This window comes from Monodon monoceros, unplaced genomic scaffold, assembly GCF_005190385.1.
Source record: "Monodon monoceros isolate NGI ecotype Baffin Bay Population unplaced genomic scaffold, NGI_Narwhal_1 Super_Scaffold_11, whole genome shotgun sequence".
Lineage (NCBI taxonomy): Eukaryota > Metazoa > Chordata > Mammalia > Artiodactyla > Monodontidae > Monodon > Monodon monoceros.
In genome coordinates this window covers 20,456,030-20,479,557 of record NW_021703767.1, presented here as the reverse complement: position 1 = coordinate 20,479,557, position 23,528 = coordinate 20,456,030, and the positions used below count along the sequence as shown (strand labels likewise).

At 34.8% G+C, this 23,528-nt stretch overlaps 1 pseudogene; it reads right to left on the bottom strand.

Moving 5' to 3' along the window:
- The window catches only part of LOC114890224, a 43,286-nt pseudogene extending 20,155 nt beyond the window's left edge, over nt 1-23,131 (bottom strand).
- Nucleotides 23,132-23,528: the final 397 nt, after the last annotated feature.

The window sequence follows — 23,528 nt, the reverse complement described above, 5'->3', positions numbered from 1 at the left end:
TTTCTTTCTTTCTTTCTTTCTTTCTTTCTTTCTTTCTTTCTTTCTTTTTTTTTAACATCTTTATTGGAGTATAATTGCTTTACAATGGTGTGTTAGTTTCTGCTTTATAACAAAGTGAATCAGTTATACATATACATATGTCCCCATATCTCTTCCCTCTTGCATCACCCTCCCTCTCACCCTCCCTATCCCACCCCTCGAGGTGGCCACAAAGCACTGAGCTGATCTCCCTGTGCTATGTGGCTGCTTCCCACTAGCTATCTATTTTACGTTTAGTAGTGTATATATGTCCATGCCACTCTCTCACTTTGTCCCAGCTTACTCTTCCCCCCTCCCCATGTACTCAAGTCCATTCTCTAGTAGGTCTACATCTTTATTCCCATCTTGCCCCTAGGTACTTCATAACCTTTTTTTTTTTTTTTTTAGATTCCATATATATATGTGTTAGCATATGGTTTTTGTTTTTCTCTTTCTGACTTACTTCTCTGTATGACAGTCTCTAGGTCCATCCACCTCACTACAAATAACTCCATTTCACTTATTTTATGGCTGAGCAATATTCCATTGTATATATGTGCCACATCTTCTTTATCCATTCATCTGTTGATGGACACTTCAGTTGCTTCCATGTCCTGGCTATTGTAAATAGAGCTGCAATGAATTTTTTTCTTCTCTTCTTTTCTTCTCTTCTTACTTAACTTTTACCCTATAAGCAGTAATTAACACCACTCCTCTTACATATATTTTCCTTCTTTGTGATTTTCTCCCTGTTTCACTCTCTAGGCAAAAACACAATGTTGTTGAAATACAGTTTCCCACCTACTCTCTACTTTTACCTGTGTTGAGTATGACAGGAGAAAACACACAATGATGGGCTTTTAGTCTTGCCTTACAAACCTGATTTTATTTATTTTATTTTTTTTTTTAGTTAATTTAGTCTGTACCTTCCTAAACAATTTCACATCTTTTATTCTCTCTTTAAAGTCACACCTCATCCTCACACTCTTCACTCAGTTGATAAGTTTGCTTAATAGGAGCCATTAGAGAAATTTCACATCAAATGTTATCAGCTTATGTGCATCTGCATATATGTAGGCTCTTTCTTTATGCCCTGGATATATTCCATCCCATTCACATAAGTACTCTGCATCTGTAATTGTTCCTTCTTGTTTTCTGTGTTATCAAATTCTCCATCTTTGCTGGAACTTTTCCATTAGTGTGCACGCGTGTTAATATTTTCTACTTATTCAACTCCCTGATAGTGACCTTTCTTTTCACTATTTTCCAGCCAAATCTTCAAGAGAGTTTTCTGTATTCCATCTCCATTTTTCCACTCATTCACTATTGGTTTTTATCATCAAGTTCCCACAGTCTCTTCTCCCTTGAAACTGTTTCCATCAAGATCATTTGCTACATTTTCATTGTCAAAATCTCTGGTCCATTCTCAGCTTTCCTCTTGCTTCATCTGTCACAGCTAATCGGAAGCCTTCTTAAAATATTTTTTCTTCACTTGACTCCTTAGATAACCTCTCTCATGTGTCTCCTGTGACAACACTGCTGCCAATTCTTTTTCTATTGCTTTTGTTCATTCTTCCTCATATTCCCAAATTCTACCTGTTTAAGAGTCCCAATCACAGTTCTTGGCCCTCTTCCTTTTTTCAATACATGCATTTAAATCTTTTATAGCCCAGTTTATTTCAATGAAATCTGTATGTCAACACTTCCCATACTTGTGCTTCCAGTCCCAACATCTCAAATTGAACCACAGATTCATATTTCCAACAATCTACTCAACATCTCTGCTTGGATGTCTAATAAGCATATTACACATCCAAAATAATTTATTCCTTTCCCTTGTTGAACCTGCTCTTCCCAAGACTTCCTCATGTTTATAAATGTCATTCTTGCATTTGCTCAGCCCCTAACTTGGAGTCATCTTTGCTCTTTTGCTCTCTTTCACACCACATGTCCAATTTATCAGAATTTCCTGTAGCCTGTGTTAGAAATATATCAAAATTCCAACCATTCTACATCATTTCCACAACTAAGTGGTCAAAGTACCTCAATCTCTTAGTTGTATTATTTCAATAGGCTCATAAATTGACTTTCTATTGTGTATTTCCAACACTGCAGTTAGAGGGATGTTATAAAACCCAAAGTCAGATAGAGTGAATCTTTTACTGAAAAAACTCTCATATAGATTGCCATATCACCTAGAGTGGAGTTCAGCTTTGCTATGAACCACTGTATTATCTCTCCTTCCACTGCTTCCCAGATGTAATCTACAATTCCCTCCTCACTCTTTGTATTCTAGATATATCAATCCCTGATATGAGGGATTTTTTAAATAATTATTACAGTGACTAGAGGAGGGCCTCTTTTTTTGTAACTAAAGAAAACCAAAAAGTTTCATAGAACCTGTTCTAGTTTTTCTCTAAGAAGTATAAAATCGTTCCACAACAGGATGGAATGGACAATGGCAGGGTGGGGTGGGTATACATATCCAAATAGAATGTATTTTATATATATTTTAAAATATATGCACATATAATATGTTAAATTATATAATATGCATTTATTTATTTTACATTTAATATGTAATCTATATCATATAAATTATATTATATATTTCCTACATATATATTATCCTATGAGTCCAAGCACATATATTTATTAAATATTTAGCTTCCACTAGGAACCATGACAATTCCTTTAAATTTGTCCTCATTTTAAATTCTCATAACAAGCTCATACAGTGGGAAAGAATCAACTTTCCTTTCTTTCTTTTTCTTTCTTAATAAATGAGGGAACTGAGATTCAGAGGTGTTAAATATCTTGCCCAAGGTCATATGACTACTGAATAACAGCTGGGATTTGAATTCAGTCTCATTGCATGTGATTTATTGTACTTTTCTCTCAATTAATTCTTCTGTTCTTGTGCCATTGACTTGGGGTTTAGCCATGCTAATTATTTTGGTTAGAGAATGCACATGTACATAGGCATACTATTTCTAACAACAGACTTTACAAATGCTCTCATGGATAGCTTCCTCTCTTACACTAAGTGAGAAGACTATGCCCAGGTAGCATCAAATTCTTCAACCAGACTTTGAAACAAGAGACATATTTCTGGTAAAGAACTCAACATGCAGCATGGATGAGAGTTACCTCTGGACAACAAAAAGTGAATGTGTTTTGTTAATAGCCACTGAGATATTTGGATTGCTTGTTATATTACATTTCCGCAGGAATAGCTAACTAACACTGTTCACAGGTAACATTCCTTTCTGTAGAATTAATGATAATTACTATGATAAAATAAAGGGAGAGAAAGCAAAGTTATACTTCAGCATGAGAGACTTAGTTTTAAGGATGAACATGTACATTGTTACTAGAAATCCTGGGTTCAAATCCTGTCTCTATTCTCCCAGCCAGTAAGTTTTATTAACTTCCTGAGCTGCTGTTTCCTTAAATTAGATAGTGAATAATACTGCATCTCTATTGAACTGCTGTAAATATTAAATTTAAAAGATATACAGGGACTTCCCTGGTGGTCCAGTGGTTAAGACTTCACCTTCCAATGCAGGGGGTGCAGGTTCAATCCCTGGTCAGGGAGCTAAGATCCCACATGCCTCACAGAAAAACAAAACATAAAACAGAAACAATATTGTAACAAATTCAATAGACGTTAATTTTTTTTAATAAAAAAAGATATACAAAATTTCCTAATATAGAACAAGTCCCATAACTGATCTTTAACATATATTATGTTTTATCCTGATAACGAGGATTACAGATACTGATATAAGCAAGCACACCAATATAGTCACTTTGAAAGTGTCTAACTCAGAGTAAAGGTTCAACATGTTTGGTGTATTTATGAATGAACACGCTCTTTATACATCCTCTAACAACCTCATCTAATTTTGTAATCAGGTCATCCAAATAGGCTAACATAGGTTGAATAAAATAATATTCTTTATTCTATTACTTGTGTCCATGTAGGACAAAGTAAATAATTCATTTAGCATTTATATAGTTAACTTTGACTTTCATATCAGTCTACATGGATTATCCTACATTAAATAAATAAATTGATATTTCCTTCAAGCTAATGAAAAATCAGATCTATTTCTTTGGTTTATGTTGTTTATTTCAGGATTCTTATATTGTAGTCATCAGATTCTTGCTGTAAATGAATAACTAATGTGCGTGATTTATAGGTGAGATTTCTATAGTCAAAAATGGTTGGAGAAGGATTCTAGGAGAATGTATGGAGACATACATTCAAGTATTCCCCAAACCTACCACCCTTTCCCCCTGAATCACTGACAGTGCAATTTAGGTAGCAAAACTAAAAATTCCTGAGCAACATGTGCAATAAAAGTAGATGATCCTTAAATATGAGTGAATGTGGACAAACCATTGGTTGACACTTGATCTGAGTAGTATTAGCACTATGCAGGGGGTAGAAGTAAGCAAGGGTATGCCTTACATACCTGTGAAATTCAAAAGGGCCACACTTTCTTGAAAACTCAACAGGTCAATTTGAGATCATCTGAAACAAGAGTGGGGATCTACTCACCGTAATGCTAAGTGAAAAAGTATTTCCATATTGAGATCTAAAAGGGCTGGGAAGTCTAAGCCCTCTGAACTCTCAAAACTAGGCAGCCAAACAAAGCCCCACACAGGATAAACTTCTTAGAATGAAGTCTAAATTGAGCATAAAAAGGAAAATAGAAAAATAATAAAGTCCAGATAAAAGTATAAAATGAATATAGGAGAATTCAGAAAGCAAGATGCCATTCTTTTGAACTAAAGGGATATCTTGAGCTATAAAGCAATCTTGAACCACATTTCTCATTTAAAAACTAATATTAAAAATACTGGTTGCCTTAGAATAACTCCTAGAGACAAAAAAGCATGCTAGAAAGAAACATTCACAAAAAAATAAAAACTATAACATTTTAAAATGTGCTAAAATAATTATACAAATAATACATATATGATAGACATAACTTTATAGCTGAGAAGTGAGGGGATAAAACTCAGAACCAATAAAATTAAAGAAAACATATTTCTTAACTGAAGACAAAATAAGAAGATCAGAATAAAGACAGGGCAAACAAACAAAATAGATAATGCCTTCTGAGAAATAATGTAAAAAATTAATCCAAAAGAAATGAATAAAAGGATGCAAATGGATCAAGAGAATGTGATAAATATAGAAACTAGTCAAAGAAGATACAGCTTATGTAAAATAAGTTTGTTAAGGAACACCAAAGCAAGAGAATAAAGTAAATACTAAAAATTATAATTCAAGGCAATTATCTGGAGATTAAAAAAGGAAAATGTCAGTCAGTAAGAATTCCTGGGGATTTATATTCATATTTCTAAAAACAATGACCACTCCTAGTATCCAGATTGAGATCCTGGAATCCTATTTCCACCAAAATAAATAAATAGGTGAATTGCCTGCTTCCAGTTCAGATGTAGAATGGCCAAAGGTGGACAAATTTTTACATCAATGAGGATAATAAGTACAATATATCAAACCACATCAAATATACTTAAGTTCACCAGTTTTAAATAACACTTAAAAAAAACCTAATTGCTTATCTTTTGAGGATTCTAGAAAATCAACTCTTTAACAGTTGGTAAAGAAGGGAGAGAATCTATTCTGCCTTTCTTATGTTAACTATGTCACTAGGTAGCTAAGGAAGAAATGAAATATATCTTTTAAAATATATTGTAGTTTTGTGAAGAAGAAATTTTAGAATGAGAACAAATTCATTTTGCAATCCCTAGGGAATTAATTGAAAATTCATGGCTGTTAATATCACAACATAAGAGACAATCAAATAGTATATTCTTCCTAACTGAAGTAAACATGCTATCTATGAGGTAGACTTGCCAAAACATTCACCCTAAATCTAATTACACAAGGGATCCCATTATCCATTAACAAAAATTACAAACGACAGAGACACATATTAAATTACAACATCGTGATCCAACCTGCAAAACCTGTATTGTGGGAAACTTCAGAAAAAATTATCTGACTTTTTAGACAAATAGGTAGCAAATTAAATAATAAAAAAGATCAAGGAGGAACACATGGATTTAAAAAAGATGGCAAAGAAGCAAAACTATGGAACAATAAAGTTATTTTAAAGAGCATTAGAGTGTTTATCATAAAAGCCAGCATGCAATTGGAAGGGGCTAGTGGAATGTATATGCAGAACTTCTATTTTCTGACCTAGTAGCTGTTAAAAGTGTACTTGCCTTTTAATAATTCATGAAGTTGTAAACTTTTAAACATTTTTATTTAAATATAGAAAAATTTGGGAGCTTGGGATTAGCAGATGCAGACTAGTATAAATAGGATGGATAAACAACAAGGTCCTAATGTATAGCACAGGGAACTAGAGTCAATATCTTGTGATAATGGAAAAGAATATGAAAAAGAATATATATATATGTGTATAACTTTGCTGTACAGATGACTACAGATCAATAGCTCTGTTAAAACATTCTCATGATTTAAGTATTATTTTTATATCACAGCAACTCCCATATTTTTCTTTATAAGTAACCAAAAGCATTATTTAAAGAATGGTACAAAGCTGAATGTTTACAATTGCATCTTCCGTTAAATTAAAAATCATTAGACCTTCTTCTTTATGCTTGTAACTGAAACATAGCCCAACACAAGAGCCAGATCCAGCACAATTAGGCCTCTTCATCAAAGGCAAGAAATGAGACATTTTGACAGTTCTGGAACATTGTATTTCATGGGGCTCTGTGCACAGTTAAGTAGCACAGGTGTAATTGCAGTACAATGGGAAAATTCAGTGCTCGATGACTTTCAAATTCTCCACTTCTATGTGTGATGTGATGTGAAGCTCATATGTCACTGCTGCCTGCTTTCTCTGTGACAGAATGGCATTATGTGAAATGCAACTGAAAATATGTTGAAGTTCTCAATCTCTGAAACTAGATTAAAGTTATATATTTGGCTCTTTTTCCTGTCTCCATAGCTTCTGTATATCTGCATCTGTGATTTTACAAATATAGAAAAAAATATTTTAAAAGTCTTTGTTGATAGAAGTTTACGTTGTGAGAGATATCTTCTCTTTCTCTTGTTAGAATGCTACAGCCAAACTCTGCTAGTTCCTGAGCCAGCCTGCCATAATTATCTTTAACAATGTGCTGCTTAATGTGGCAAGAATTCTGGTGATTTTTTTTTCCAATTTTCTTGTCATAATCGAGCCAGTTTCATGTTTAAGTTCCTAAACTCCTTCTCAGTGAACTAGAACATGAAAGATAGAAACTTAGGTACAAAAATAGGTCAAGCATCTATTCACCTAAAGTCATGCTATATTCAAATTTTGAAGAACATTTGATATTAGAAGATATTTTTTGAAGAAAATTTTCAAGTTTAATTTTTGAAATCACCATTAAATTGACTAAGTGAAATCTCAATGGAGAGCCATAAGCTCTTAACTGAATCTTTAATAAAAATTGTTCTGTCTTTCAAAGTTTGCCTATAGTAACGGGACATGGTAAGATACTTGTTTTTAATTATAGGGTGTGAAAGTTAAGTTGTGTTAATAACTGGCTTATCCAAAATAAGAACTCAGAAATTGTGTTTGAGGCTGGCACATCAGTTGAAAATAGGAGAAAACTCTTGGAAGAGAAGCAAATTCAGAGAAGGTTAGCCCCTAAGTAAGTAAGTAAATTATGCCCAAATACTTGGAAAATTACATACTGAATCACGTAGGGTGGACATGCTAAGCACATATGTTGAGCTCTGCAGAGCTTCTGAATGTTGATGTTAAAGATTTCTACTGTTAAAAATCATCGATCAGTTATTCATAATTATTTCTTTTCTTGAAAAATTATATAAAATTTATATCTATTTTCACTTTCTTTTCTGTTTTATTTTACATTATGGATGAAAGAAAATCACTATCTTTAATGTTTGCAATTTTCATCATGATTTTTATCATTATAATCAATAAAACTGTATGAGATAACTTACCAGTCATTGCAAAATGGGATTTTCTTGAACTTATCCACTAGAAATTCATAACTCAAGGGATATGAGACTTCTGTATAATTAGATCTCAACAGGTATCTGTTGAATAATTGAGTTAATGGCTTGTATTAGTGTATGGAAAATAACCTAATAAATATGTTCAGGTTAAGGTCTCATTCCCTTTCCACATTTTATTCACCTATTCTTTCAGAAAATCATCATTCTTTCACATGGCTGATGACCTTATTACTACTGACTCCAGAACAGAAGATGAAACTAAACTTTTGAATGAAAGAAGTAGCTATGAAATTAGCAGGTGGTGGACATAGCTGATATTTCATTTTCCTAACCCTTCTCATAATGGATCATGCTCCAAGAGTGTGACTTTATTTTACATCCATAAGGCAAACACTTCTTTCCTTTTGCTGCCACTCAGAGACTGAGAACTTATTAACATTCAGAAGCTTTACAGAAGAGTCTTCTTCAGCCCAAATATCACAGAAACTATATTTTTTCTTTGAAGGAATTCATGCAAATCAAAAAAAAATGCTCTTCAAATAGCCAGTTTTCAGGTGCCCCAAATAAATATATATTAGGGACCCAGGTATAAGTTTTGAGTGATTAAAACAGGCAAAACTATTTGGTATTAAATAATTATATAATCTTAATATTACTTTGATTTATTTTAAACATAATGGTATCAAATTGGCATTAGTTGGTATATTTTACACTTCAATACATATAAAAGTTACTATTAGCAGCTATCACCATGTAAGAATAACTAGACAATATTGTAAACATATGGAGAATAAGAAATACTTGATTTTTCCAACTGATGCCAAAGTTGTAATGGGGTCCATTACTGACCACATGATTTTTAACTTATGTGACATTTTTATGTCATTATTACACCTCCTCTTCAAATGTAAGCAAATACAGAAAATAAAAGTGGGACACTGACAAACAAAAAGAATTTAAAAATGTTTCCTAAGAAATTGATGTTGGATTTTTATTTGCATATTTATTGTTAAAATGCCTCCCTTAATTTTTAGTTCATTAAATTTTTATATTAAGCAAACTGAAGTAATCAAAATCTGGTCAATAGGAATATTCTGAGGAAATCCTAGAAACTAGGTCAGAAATAAGGTTTTTCTTTAAAATCTAAGAGAGATACATGTTCTATCACAACCACATTAAAACAGGAATTTATTTTCTTCTCAAACACTTTACGTACTTTAAGATGACATCCACTAGACACAGCGCAAACTTATCCTATTGTAGTACTGTAGTAGTCACTATACTCTGCTTGCTGTCTCACATGTGCCTACTTGAGCTTTACTTCTACCTTGCTATCTGCACATGATTAAATTTGTTACTAAATTCCACTACCACAGGGAACATTTTTTGTTTGTTTTTTATTCAAATGACTGAAAACTCATTCAGCTGAATTGAGTATTCTCTCATTTTATCTCTCTCTCTCTCTATATATATATAATACATATAAAATCAAGATTTTATGGAGTCTTAGAGATATCTGACAATTCCCTGTAAATACCTGCTGTTGAATCACGAGAAATTTCAGAGTAGATAAAAAAGTTTTTATTCAATTAATTGTAGATTAATCTACTAGGACTCTTTCAACATCAGAGGCCATATGTTCTTCAGATCTGATAACTATGTTAAATGTAGTCAAATATAGTAAAAATATAGTATATGGTCTACATGTTTTATACACATTCTAAACTTTCTATAAATTGTATTATTATTTTCATGACTTCTTTTGCATCATTTTATTTTCATAAAACGGATCATACAGAAGAATTTTTGGTAGGTATTGACACAGAAGGGCAAAAATTAGGTGGTCAGTCTAGTATTATAAAACAAAGAGTTTTATACAACCATTTATAAATATATTTTTGAGTCCTTGAATTAGGGTCTGCTTTCTCCTAGACTTGCTAGAGATCTACTGACCAATTATGCATTGTTTGATTCAACTTTCAAGAACAGTAACACAGATTTTCTTCAGACAGAGAACAGTACAATCTGTTACATATTTGTTTATTTATTTTATAAATTTCCTGTCACTGACCACCTAAGTACATCTTCCTTTTATCTTGAAACTTTCCTTTTATTGGCCTTTTCTCTAGAAAAATAAACATATGACATCCACACAAATTTTGCATATTCTTTAAAATCATTGACAGATATGTTGAAGTTAATTCATATGCCATGATTTAAGAATAAGTTCTTAGGGGTTGCTTTACCTTGAGCACCAGAACATACTTAATTTTGTTGTTCTTATTAAATTAAAATAGATCAGAGATTTCAGGAAACCATGAAACTGAGATGGAACTAAAGTGGGATTAAAAATTTCAAATACAGAATTCCATACCAAATGCAGTGTCAGGCAATGCTTCGATCTCTTCTTAAGGCAGATAACATCCCTAAGCTAAGATCTAGCTTTGCTTATAGTGAGAACTGGGGCCAAGAACAGAGGTTTTTATCTGCAGCTTCCAGCAAAGAGAGAAGCTGGGTGTTCTCCTCTTCTAACTCTGTTCAAAACAGAAATGACTGGTCAAGTATTCCCCTTGTCTCCTTTGGGTTTCTAACTGGTAGGGGTGGTGAAGGTTTCAAAATACTCTATTGAAAAAAAAAAAATCAAACGTTAGTTTAAACAAAAAGATATGATCATGGTCTACAGACATGACTTTTGTTTCTCCTTTCTTGCAGATACACAGCTTATTTTGTAGAAAGTCGACAGACGCTTTGGCACACTTTTCTTAATTAAAAAAGCATTGAACATGGTCTGTTATCCACATTGCTTCCCATGAGGACAAATGTTGTGATATTAGGGAATCTTGGGGCTGGGGTGTCAGGTAGGGGCTTTTGCTCATTGTCTTGTCACCTGATTTTGCACATTATGAGTTGACTTTTGTTAAATTCACCTCTGTATTTTACCCTTCGTTTCAAGCTGGAGATTACCTTATTGTCATTCTTGTTGTCCTCATTTTTTTTTTACTAAGAAAACTTTTTACTAAGAAATTGTGCATATGTTGCCAATAAATAATTTAAAAAAATATTACATCTACTTTTGAAGCACTTTCCAGATATTTCATGTAACTGAATCAATAATGTATGTGTATTTCTCTCGATAAAACTACATTAAAATTAGAAATACCATAAAAAATTTGGTAATGCTTATGGTGTGCTGAGGCAATATGGTGGAATTTTGTACTCTTTGTAAGAAAACGTTATGCTGATTTCCATTGCATTCATATACTCTGCCCCCATACCTTACGCATAGATTACCTATTTATGTCTGAGTTTATTTTGAATGACTTCATCTCACTAACATCATCTGGTGGCTATTATATCTCTATGTACTCTTTCTCCCAGGGTCAAAATGCCAAATGGAAATGCCATTGCATAACTTTAAAGAGTCTGTCTTTACTTTGTCAATTTTTCTTTTTTTTTTTTTTTTTGGCGTACGCAGGCCTCTCACTGTTGTGGCCTCTCCCGTTGCGGAACACAGGCTCCAGACGCGCAGGCTCAGCGGCCATGGCTCACGGGCCCAGCTGCTCCACGGCATGTGGGATCTTGCCGGACCGGGGCACGAACCCGTGTCCCCTGTATTGGCAGGCGGACTCTCAACCACTGCGCCACCAGGGAAGGCCCAATTTTTCTTTTTAATGTGCATGATATTTCTCAAAATCCAGTAGTTAATATATTTTAATATATTTTAAGAAGATTCTAGCATTAACAGGAAACTGCTTTATTGTTGGTATAGTAGAAAAATACATTTTAATTTTTACATTAGCTTTCCTATGTATTTTTTAGGTTTTGCATAAAATACACATTTTCATAAGTCAAAACTGGTCAGATATGGCAATTTCATATGGTCCGAGATAAACTGTTTATTTTAGAGGCAAATTGAATTCTGCTACATCTTACTGAATGTGCATATTTCTCTTATGACATATCTTTAAGAAAAGTCCTATTTCTTTATTTCCTGACTCAAAAATTATGCTTGCTATCTCTTGAGAGTTCGGAAAAATTATTTTATCTGTCTATCAACAAGGTCTCTAAAAGATCTAGCTGATGGATGGGGATTTCCACAAAGAAGTCAGTTAATTACTTGCCAAAATTTCTAGATGAGGGATCATGTTTTGTGTCATTTGGTTTAAAGATTCCAGCTGCTTTATGTGTCTATCACAACATAGTGCATGCACTAAGCAACAATTTAGAGACAAGCTCTGTAAGTTGTTAAGTACAATGTTGGTGACTGAAGAACATTTCCAAGAGACAGAAAATTTTAAGTCAACCAGAGTAAAGTGTATATGATTAGCTTTCACAGGATAGTTTATCTAGGTCATTATTTTATACAGTTTTGAGATCTAAAGCTCAAAGCATTTACTCAGCATTCAATTCATATAACTTCTTAGAAATATTCATAAAAGATCAAGAACTTGGAGTTTCTGTTTCCACATGTAAGGAGCTTAGAAGTGACCATTCCATTCTAACAAGTAAAAAAGCTAAGCAGACTGAAAAATCAACAATTCTTCTTGGATTCATAAGAGAGATAAAGACACGGGGCCAACTGGTATGTCCCAGGCTGGAGAGACAGACAGGCAAATACAGGAAGTCATGGCTTACTGAAACTGAGACTCACAAGAAGAAACCTCCATGGGAACCAGTACCAGTGGAGGTAAACATGGACTGTAATTGACAAACTACTCCACATTTCCAGCCCACTGAACACAGCTGTGTATGATGCTCCTGGTATTATTTATAGTAGTGATGTTCTAACAATTTCATTTCCAAAAGTTCTTTTGAGAAGACATTTCTCTTGTATGATCTTTGAAGGACATTTACAATGTGTGATTTTATAACTTGATGTTATTATATGGTAGCAACCTGCTTACATTTAGAATGTGTAGATATAGCAAAATGGCCCAATAGGCAAAATTTCCAGAAAAGTTTGAGAGCTTTTTCATAGGCAAAAAGACCTTCTACAAATGACCCCCAAATCTTCAAAGAGTAGTGAGCATTTCTTATTCAACAAATGTGGAACATTATTCTACACTTTTTCTCTTCCAATATCAAGTTCAAGTAGAAAATCACACATATGTAGGCTGCTGACCACTCTATCATTCTACTTTGGGAAACTGCTGGGCCTTGCTTAAACAGATGGAGTCTTGTCCATTTAGGACACAAGAGTGACCCAAGGTCCCAAATCTTTGTGGCTCCAAGGCTCGAAGCTGTGTTGTTGGATCTGTGAAACATTATGTACCCAATTTCTTGAGTCAAGGAGACACCCCTCCTCCTGCATTGGTTTGTTATTGTGGCCTTCATCCTTTCTACCCAATTGTACTGTGACGCAAGGCCTTGTTGGGTCTCCTCCATCATTCTTTCACTTAGCATAGTGTTTTCCCAGTTGGTCTATATTGTAGCATGTATCAGTATTCTATTCCTTTTTATGGCTGAGTAATATTCCATCATATGCTATATTATATTTTGTTTACCCAGCTATCAGTTAATTGATATTTATGTTGTCTTCACTGTTTTGCTTTTATGAATAATGCTGCTATGAGCATTCATGTACAGATTTTTTGTGGGTTTGATTTTTGTGGGGGTATATGAACTAGTATAAAACTTCTGAGCCATATGGTGCCTCCATGTTTAAGTTTCTAAGGAACTGCCCAGTTGTTTTCCATAGACATTAAACCATTTTACATTTTATGAGTATTCCTATTTCTCTATAGCCTCGGCCACACTTAGTGTTTGATTGCAGGTATCCTAGTGACTATGAAGTAGTATCTCTTTGTGGTTCTGGTTTGCATTCTCTTCATGACTAATGATCCCGAGTATCTTTCCACATGCTCATAGGTTATATATATATATATATATATATATATATATCTTCCTTGGAGAAATGTTTATTCAAACCTATTGCCCATTTTTAATTATTGGGTTTTAATAGACATTTCTTCAAAGAAGATATACAGATGAATAATATATACACAAAAGATGCTCAAGGTCACTACTCATTGTCTCCAGAAATATATAAAGAACTCTTACAACTCAACTCAATAAAAGAACAAAACTGGGTTATTTGTCTTTTTATTGTTAAGTTGAAAGAAGTACTTTTGTATTCTGGATGAGGGACCTTTATTAGATATATGATTTGCAAATTTATTCTCCCATTATGCAGATTGTCTTTTCAGTTTTTTGATAGTGTCTTTTGAAGCACAAAAGGTTTTAATTTTGATAAAGTCAATTATGTATTTTTTTTTCTTTTGTTAATTGTACTTTGATTTCACTTACAAGAAACTGTTGCCTAATCCCAGGTCACAAAGGTTTACGTGTTTTCCTTTTTTATGATTTTATCACTTATATTTGGTTCTTTGATCCATTTTGATCTACCTTTTATAAATGCTGTAAGATAGAGAGCTAATTTTACTCTTTGTATGGAGATATTCAGATGTCCCAGTGCCATTTGTTAAAAAGACTCTTTCTCCCTTGCTTTATTGTCTTCACACTCTGGTGAAAATCAATTGGTCATAAATGATTGTGTTTACTTATAGACACATAATTCTTTTCAAATGGTCTAATATGTCTATGCTTATGACAGCACCACATTTTCTTGTTTACAGTAGCTTTGTAGTAAATTTTAAAATTGGGAAGTATGAGTATTCTAACTTTGTTCCTCTGCTTCAAGCTTATTTTGGCTATTCTGAATGCCTTGAATTTCTATATGAATTTTAGGGTCAGCTTACCAATTACTGCAAAAAAAAAAAGAAAACTAGCTAGGATTTTGTAGAAATGATGTCTAATCTATAGCATAATTTAGAAATTATTGCAATCATCTTAACGATATTGTCTTCTAATCCATGAACACAAGGTATCTTTTATTTATACAGGTCTTCTCTAATTTCCTTCATTAATGTTTTATAGTTTTCACTGCATGAGTGTTGCATTTCTTTGTTAATTTATTTTTTAAGTATTTTATTTGTTGTATGGAAGTGCTCTCTTAATTTCTGAATTGTTCATTGCTAGTATTTAGAAGTACATTTATTTTATTTAATTTTGTAACTTGCAACATTGCTGAATTCACTTAATCATCATACTTGTGTGTGTGCATGTGTGTGTGTATTTCTTAGGGTTTTCTATATACAAGATCATGTCATCTGCAAATAGAGGTAGTTTTACTTTTTTCTTTCCAAGCTGAAGATCTTTCACTTCAATTTCTTGCCTAATTAACTAGTCTATAACCTCTATACTGAGTAAAATGACAGGAGAAAATTTCTTTGTCTGTTCTTTATCTTGGGGAAAAGTATTGAATATTTTACCATTAAGAATGAAGTTAGCAGTAAGCTTTTGTAATAAATTCCTTTTATCACGTTAAGAAAGTCTCCTTCTATTCTTAGTTTGTTAAAATGTTATATCCTGAATTTTATCAGTTGTTTTTCTTGCTCTACTAAGATGACCATGTGTTTTTCTCCTGTATTCTATTAATACATTATAATACATTGATTTTTTTTTTTTGTATTTTGAACCAAAGTTACATTTCTGGAATAAGTCTCAACTTGGGCATTGTGTATCATTTTTTTTTTTATATGTTGCTGGACTAGGCTTGCTACTATTTATTGGAAATTTTAGTGCCAGTATTCATAAGAAATACCATTCTGTAATATTCTTTTCTTGTGATATCTTTGTATAGTTTTGAAATCAGGGTAATAATGGGCAGATAGAATGAGAAGGGAAACAGTCCTTTTTTTAGTTTTATTTTTGTAAGAGTTTGTGGAGGATTCGTTTTAGTTCTCTTTAAATTTTGGGAAGAATTCACCAGTGACATTATCTAGTCTTGGACTTTTCTTTATAGAAAAAAATAAAAATAATAACATCTTTATTGGAGTATAATCACTTTACTGTGGTGTGTTAGTTTCTGCTGTATGGCAAAGTGAATCAATTTTACATATACCTATATCTGCATATCTGCTCCCTCTTGCATCTCCCTCCAACCCTCCCTATCCCACCACTCCAGGTGGTCACAAAGCACCAAGCTGATCTCCCTGTTCTATGCGGCTGCTTCCCACTATCAACTTACATTTGGTAGTGTATATATGTCCATGACACTCTCTCATTTTATCCCAGCTTACCCTTCCCCCACCCCCATGTCCTCAAGTCCACTCTCTAGTAGGTCTGCATCTTTATTCCCATCCTGTCCCTAGGTTCTTCAGAACCATTTTTTTCTTTCTTTTTAGATTCCGTATATATGTGATAGCATATGATATTGTTTTCCTCATTCTGACTTACTTCACACAGTATGGCAGACTGTAGGTCCATCCACCTCACTACAAATAATTCCATTTTGTTTCTTTTTATGGCTGAGTAATATTCCATTGTACATATGTGCCACATCTTCTTTATCCATTCACCTGTTGATGGATAACTAGGTTGCTCCCATGTCCTGGCTATTGTAAATAGAGCTGTAATGAACATTGTGGTACATGACACTTTTTGAATTATGATTTACTCCGGGTATATGCCCAGTAGTGGGATTGCTGGGTCGTATGGTACTTCTATTTTTAGTTTTTTTAAGGAAACTCCATGCTGTTCTCCATAGTGGCTGTATCAATTTATATTTCCACCAACAGTGCAAGAGGGTTCCCTTATCTCCACACTGTTTCCAGCATTTAGTGTTTGTAGATTTTTTGATGATGGCCATTCTGACAAGTGTGAGGTGATAACTCATTTTAGTTCTGATTTGAATTTCTCTAATGATTAATGATGTTGAGCATTCTTTCATGTTTTTGTTGACATCTGTATATCTCTTTGGAGAAATGTCTATTTAGGTCTTCTGCCCATTTTTGGATTGGGTCGTTTGTGTTTTTGACATTGAACTGCATGAGCTGCTTGTAAATTTTAGAGATTAATACTTTGTCAGTTGCTTCATTTGCAAATATTTTCTCCCATTCTGAGGGTTGTTTTTTGGTCTTGTTTATTGTTTCCTTTGCTGTGCAAAAGATTTTAAGTTTCATTAGGTTCAATTTGTTTATATTTGTTTTTATTTCCATTTCTGTAAGAGGTGGGTCAAAAGGGATATTGCTGTGATTTATGTCATAGAGAGTTCTGCCTATGTTTTCCTCTAAGGGTTTTATAGTGTCTAACCTTACATTTAGGTCTTTAATACACTTTGACTTTATTTTTGTGTATGGTGTTAGGGAGTATTGTAATTACATTCTTTTACCTGTAGTTGTCCAAGTTTCCCAGCACCACTTATTGAAGAGGCTGTCTTTTCTCCATTGTATATTCGTGCTTTCTTTATCAAAGACAAGGTGACCATATGTGTGTGGGTTTATCTCTGGCTTTGTATCTTGTCGCATTGATCTATATTTCTGTTTTTGTGCCAGTACCATACTGTCTTGATTACTGTAGCTTTGTAGTATAGTCTGAAGTCAGGGAACCTGATTCCTCCAGCTCCTTCTTCTTTCTCAAGATTGCTTTGGCTATTTGGGGTCTTTTGTTTTTCCATACAATTGTGCATTTTTTTCTTCTACTTCTGTGAAAAATGCCATTGATAGTGTGATAGGGATAGCATTGAATCTGTAGATTGCTTTGGGTAGTAGATTCATTCTCAAAATATTGATTATTCCAATCCAAGAACATGGTATATCTCTCCATCTGTTTGTATCATCTTTAATTACTTTCATCAGTGTCTTATACTTTTCTGTATACAGGTCTTTTGTCTCCTTAGGTAGGTTTATCCTTAGGTATTTATTCTTTTTGTTGCAGTGATAAGTGGGAGTGTTTCCTTAATTTCTCGTTCAGATGTATTGTCGTTAGTGTATAAGAATGCATGACATTTCTGTGCTATAATTTTGTACCTTGCTACTTTACCAAATTCATTGATTAGCTCTAGTAGTTATCTGGTAGCAACATTAGGTTTCTCTATGTACAATATCATGTCATCTGCAAACAGTGACAGTTTTACTTCTTTTCCGATTAGGATTCCTTTTATTTATTTTTCTTCTCTGATTGCTGTGGCTAAAACTTCCAAAACAGTGTTGAAAAATAGTGGTGAGAGTGAGCAACCTTGTCTTGTTCCTGAACTTAGTGGAAATGGTTTCAGTTTTTCACCTTTGAGGACAATGTTGGCTGTGGGTTTGTCATATATGGCCTTTATTATATTGAGGTAATTTCCCCCTTTGACTACTTTCTGGAGGGTTTTTATAATAAATGGGTGTTGAATTTTGTTGAAAGTTTTTCAGCATCTATTGAGATGATCATATGGTTTTTATTCTTCTGTTTGTTAATATGGTGTATCACATGGATTGATTTGCGTATACTGAAGAATCCTTGTGTTTCTGGGAAAAACCCCACTTGATCATGGTGTATGATCCTTTTAATGTGCTGTTGGATTCTGTTTGCTAGTATTCTGTTGAGGATTTTTGCATTTATGTTCATCAGTGATATCAGTCTGTAGTTTTCTTTCTTTGTGACATCTTTGTGTGATTTTGGTATCAGGGTGATGGTAGCCTTGTAGAATGAGTTTGTAAGTGTTCCTCCCTCTACAATATTTTGGAAGAGTTTGAGAAGGATAGGTGTTAGCTCTTCTCTAAATGTTTGATAGAATTCTCCTGTGAAGCCATCTCATCCTGGGCTTTTATTTGTTGGAAGATTTTTAATCACAGCTTCTATTTAAGTGCTTATGATTGCTCTGTTTTTATTTTCTATTTCTTCCTGGTTCAGTCTTGGAAGGTTGTTCTTTTCTAAGAATTTGTCCATTTCTTCAAGGTTGTCTATTTTACTGGCATATAGTTGCTTGTAGTAATCTCTCATGGTCCTTTGTATTTCTGCAGGGTCGGTTGTTACTTCTCCCTTTTAATTTCTAATTCTATTGATTTGAGTCTTCTCCCTTTTTTCCTTGAAGAGTCTGGCTAATGGTTTATTAATTTTCTTTATCTTCTCAAAGAACTAGCTTTTAGTTTTATTGATCTTTCCCCTTGTTTCCTTCATTTCTTTTTCAATTATTTCTGATCTGATCTTTTTGATTTCTTTCCTTCTGCTATCTTTGGGTTTTTTGTTTTTTTTTTTTTGCTCTTCTTTCCCTAATTGCTGGAGGTGTAAGTTTATTTATTTATTTATTTATTTGAGATGTTTCTTGTTTCTTAAGTTATGATTGTATTGCTATAAAGTTCCCTCTTAGAACTGTTTTTGCTGCATCACATAGGTTTTGGGTCATTGTGTTTTCATTGTCATTTGTTTCTAGGTATTTTTTTGATTTCCTCTTTGATTTCTTCAGTGATCTCCTGGTTATTAAGTAGTGTATTGTTTAGCCTCCATGTGTTTGTATTTTTTACACATCTTTTCCTGTCATTGATATCTAGTCTCATACGTTGTTGTCAAAAATAGATACTTGATACAATTTCAATTTTCTTAAATTTGCCAAGGCTTGATTTGTGACCCAAGTTATTATCTATCCTGGAGAATGTTCCATGAGCACTTGAGAATAAAGGTATTCAGTTGTTTTTGGATGGAATGTCCTATAAATATTAATTAAGTCCATCTTGTTTAGTATATAATTTAAAGTGTGTGTTTCCTTATTTATTTTCATTTTGGATGATCTGTCCATCAGTGAACGTGAGGTGTTAAAGTCCCCTACTCTGATTGTTTTACTGTCAATTTCCCCTTTTATGGCTGTTAGCATTTGCCTTATGTATTGAGGTGCTCCTATGTTGGGTGCATAAATATTTACAATTGCTATATCTTCTTGGATTGATTCCTTGATCATTATGTAGTGTTCTTCTTTGTCTCAGGTAATAGTCTTTGTTTTAAAATCTATTTTGTCTCATATGAGAATTGCTAATTCAGCTTCCTTTTGATTTCCATTTTCATAGAATATTTTTTTCCATCCCCTCACTTTCAGTCTGTATGTGTCCTTAGGTCTGCAGTTGGTCTCTTTTAGACAACATATATATGGGTGTTGTTTTTTTGTCCATTCAGCCAGTCTATGTCTTTTGGCTGGAGCATTTAATCCATTTATATTTAAGGTAGTTATCAATATGTATGGTCCTATTACCATTTTCCTAATTGTTTTGGCTTTGTTGTTGTAGGCCTTTTCCTTCTCTTGTGTTTCCTGCCTAGAGAAGTTCCTTTAGCATTTGTTGTAAGGCTGGTTTGGTGGTGCTGAATTCTTTTAGCTTTTGCTTTTCTGTAAAGATTTTAATTTATCCATCAAATCGGAATGAGATCCTTGCTGAGTAGAGTAATCTTGGTTGTAGATTTTTCCCTTTCATCACTTTAAATATGTGCTGTCCCTCCCTTCTGGCTTGCAGAGTTTCTGCTGAAAGATCAGCTGTTAACCTTATGGGGATTCCCTTGTATGTTATTTTTCCCTTGCTGCTTTTAATATTTATCTTTGTATTTAATTTTTGGCCTCTTTCCCCTTGGATTTATCCTGTATGAGACTCTGTGCTTCCTGGACTTGATTAACTATTTCCTTTCCCATATTAAGGATGTTTTCAACTATAATCTCTTCAAATATTTTCTCAGTCCCTTTCTTTTACTCTTCTTCTTATGGGACCCCTATATTTCAAATGTTGGTTCATTTAATGTTATCCCAGAGATCTCTGAGACTGTTCTCAATTCTTTTCAGTCTTTTTTATTTATTCTGCTCTGCTGTAGTTTTTCAACTCTTTTATCTTCCAGGTTACTTATCCTTTCTTCCTCAGTTGTACTACTATTGATTCCTTCTAGAGAATTTTTAATTTCATTTACTGTGTTGTTCATTGCTTGTTTCCTCTTTAGTTCTAGGTCCTTGTTAAATGTTTCTTGCATTTTCTCTATTCTATTTCAGAGATTTTGGATCATCTTTACTATCATTATTCTGAATTCTTTTTCAGGTAGACTGCCTATTTCCTCTTCGTTTGTTAGGTCTGATGGGTTTTTATCTGCTCCTTCATCTGCTGTGTGTTTCTCTGTCCTCTCATTTTGCTTAACTTACTGTTTTGGGGGTCTCCTTTTCCTGCAGGGTCGTAGTTCTTGTTGTTTTTCATGTCTGCCCCCAGTGGCTAAGGTTGATTCAGTGGGTTTTATAGGCCTCCTGGCAGAATGGACTAGTGCCTGTGTTCTGGTGGATGAGGCTGGATCTTGTCTTTCTGGTGGCCGGGTCCATGATCAGTGGTGTGTTTTGGGGTGTCTGTGACCTTATTATGATTTTAGGCAGCCTTCCTGCTAATGGGTGGCGTTGTGTTCCTGTGTTGCTAGTTGTTTGGCATAGGGTGTCCAGCACTATAGCTTGCTGGTCCTTGAGTGGAGTTGGGTATTGGTGTTGAGATGGAGATCTCTGAGAGATCTTTACCATTTGCTATTATGTGGAGCTGGAAGGTCTCTGGTGGATGACTGTCGTGAACTCAGTTCCTCCACTTCAGAGGCACCGGCCTGACACCTAGCCAGAGCACCACATAGCTCATAATAAAATTTGGAAAGTTATTAAAATAAAAAAAAACTATTAAAAATAAAAATAGTAAAAAGTAAAAAAAACAAAGAATGAAAGAAAGAAGAGAGCCACCAAACCAGAAAACAAATCCACCAATGATAACAAGCACTAAAAACTATACAAAAAAAAAAAAAAATAGGACAAATGATAAAAGCAAAGCTATACAGACAAAATCATGCACAGAAGTGTACACATACACACTCAAAAAAAGAAAAAAAGGAAAAAAATATATATATAATTGCTCCCAAAGTCCACCCCCTCAATTTGGGATTATTTCTTCTCTATTCAGGTATTCTCGAGATGCAGTGTACATCAAGTTGACCCTGGAGATTTAATCCGCTGCTCCTGAGGCTGTGGGAAGTGATTTCCCTTTCTCTTCTTTGTTCACACAGATCCCAGTGTTCAGCTTTGAATTTGGCACCACCTCTGCATGTAGGTCACCTGAGGGCGTCTGTTCTTCACTCAGACAGGACGGGGTTAAAGTAGCAGCTTATTAGGGGGCTCTGGCTCACTCAGGCTGGGGGGAGGGAGGGGTACGGATGTAGGGCGAGCCTGTGACAGCAGAACCCAGCATGCCATTGCACCAGCCTGACACATGCCGTGTGTTCTCCCAGGGAAGTTATCCATGGATCATGGGACCCTGGCAGTGGCGGGCTGCACAGGCTCCCGGGAGGGGAGGTGTAGAGAGGACCTGCGCTTGCACACAGGATTCTTGGTGGTGTCAGCAGCAGCCTTAGTGTCTCATGCCCGTCTCTGGTGTCTGCGCTGATAGCCGCAGCTCGTGCCCATCTCTGGAGCTCGTTTAGGCAGTGCCCTGAGTCCCCTCTCCTCACGCACCCCAAAACAATGGTCTGTTGCCTCTTAGGCAGTTCCAAACTTTTTCCCAGACTCCCTTCCGGCTAGCTGTGGTGCACTAGCCCTCTTCAGGCTGTCTTCACGCAGCCAACCCCAGTCCTCTCCCTGGGATCCGAACTCCGAAGCTGGAGCCTCAGCTCCCAGGCCCTGCCTGCCCCGGCAGGTGAGCAGACAAGCCTCTCGGGCTGGTGAGTGCTGGTCAGCATGAATCCTCTGTGCGGGAATCTCTCCGTTTTGCCGTCTGCACCCCTGCTACTGAGCTTTCCTCCATGGCCCTGAAGCTTCCCCCACTACCTTGTCTCCACCAGTGAAGGGGCTTCCTAGTGTGTGGAAACCTTTCCTCTTTCACAGCTCCCTCCCACTGATGCAGGTCCCGTCCCTATTCTTTTGTCTCTGTTTTTTCTTTTTTTCTTTGGCCCTACCCAGGCATGTGGTGAGTTTCTTGCCTTTTGGGAAGTCTGAGGTCTTCTGCCGCTGTTCAGTAGGTGTTCTGTAGGAGTTATTCCACATGTAGATATATTTCTGATGTATTTGTGGGGAGGAAGGTCATCTCCAAGTCTTACTCTCCCGCTATCTTGTAGGTCTTGCCTGGTGTAGCAGCTCCAATAGCCTTGAGAGTCACTTTTGTGGTCGCCAATGCAGGTGAAAGTAAAGGTGGAGTCTGGGTATCTGAAATCTGCTGCCCGGTTCACTGCTGCTGAAACCCAGGAGGCGGGCTTGGACACTCCAGGCATTCACTGGGGACTCGGAAAATTTTAATTATTTGTTCTCTTCCCTTTGACATCATCTCAAAATTCCAAATTTTCTGCCAGTACTCTATTTTTTAAACGTTTTTGTAATAACATCTAACTTACAAGAAAAGTTGCAAAAAACGCAAACAGTTCTCACATAGCTTTCTCAAATCCTCATATATTTACATTTCACACACTTGCTTTATTCTCTTTCATTCTTTATTTTTTCTTGGAAATATTGATATTTACAATATTAATTTACAGGGATATGTCATTTTAGCTCTAAATACTTCACTGTATATTTTCTAAGATAAAAGATATTCTCTTATATTAAAAAAAATGTGATGGTCAAAGTCATAAAATTACATATTGATGTCTGTTTCTGTTCATGATCCAATAT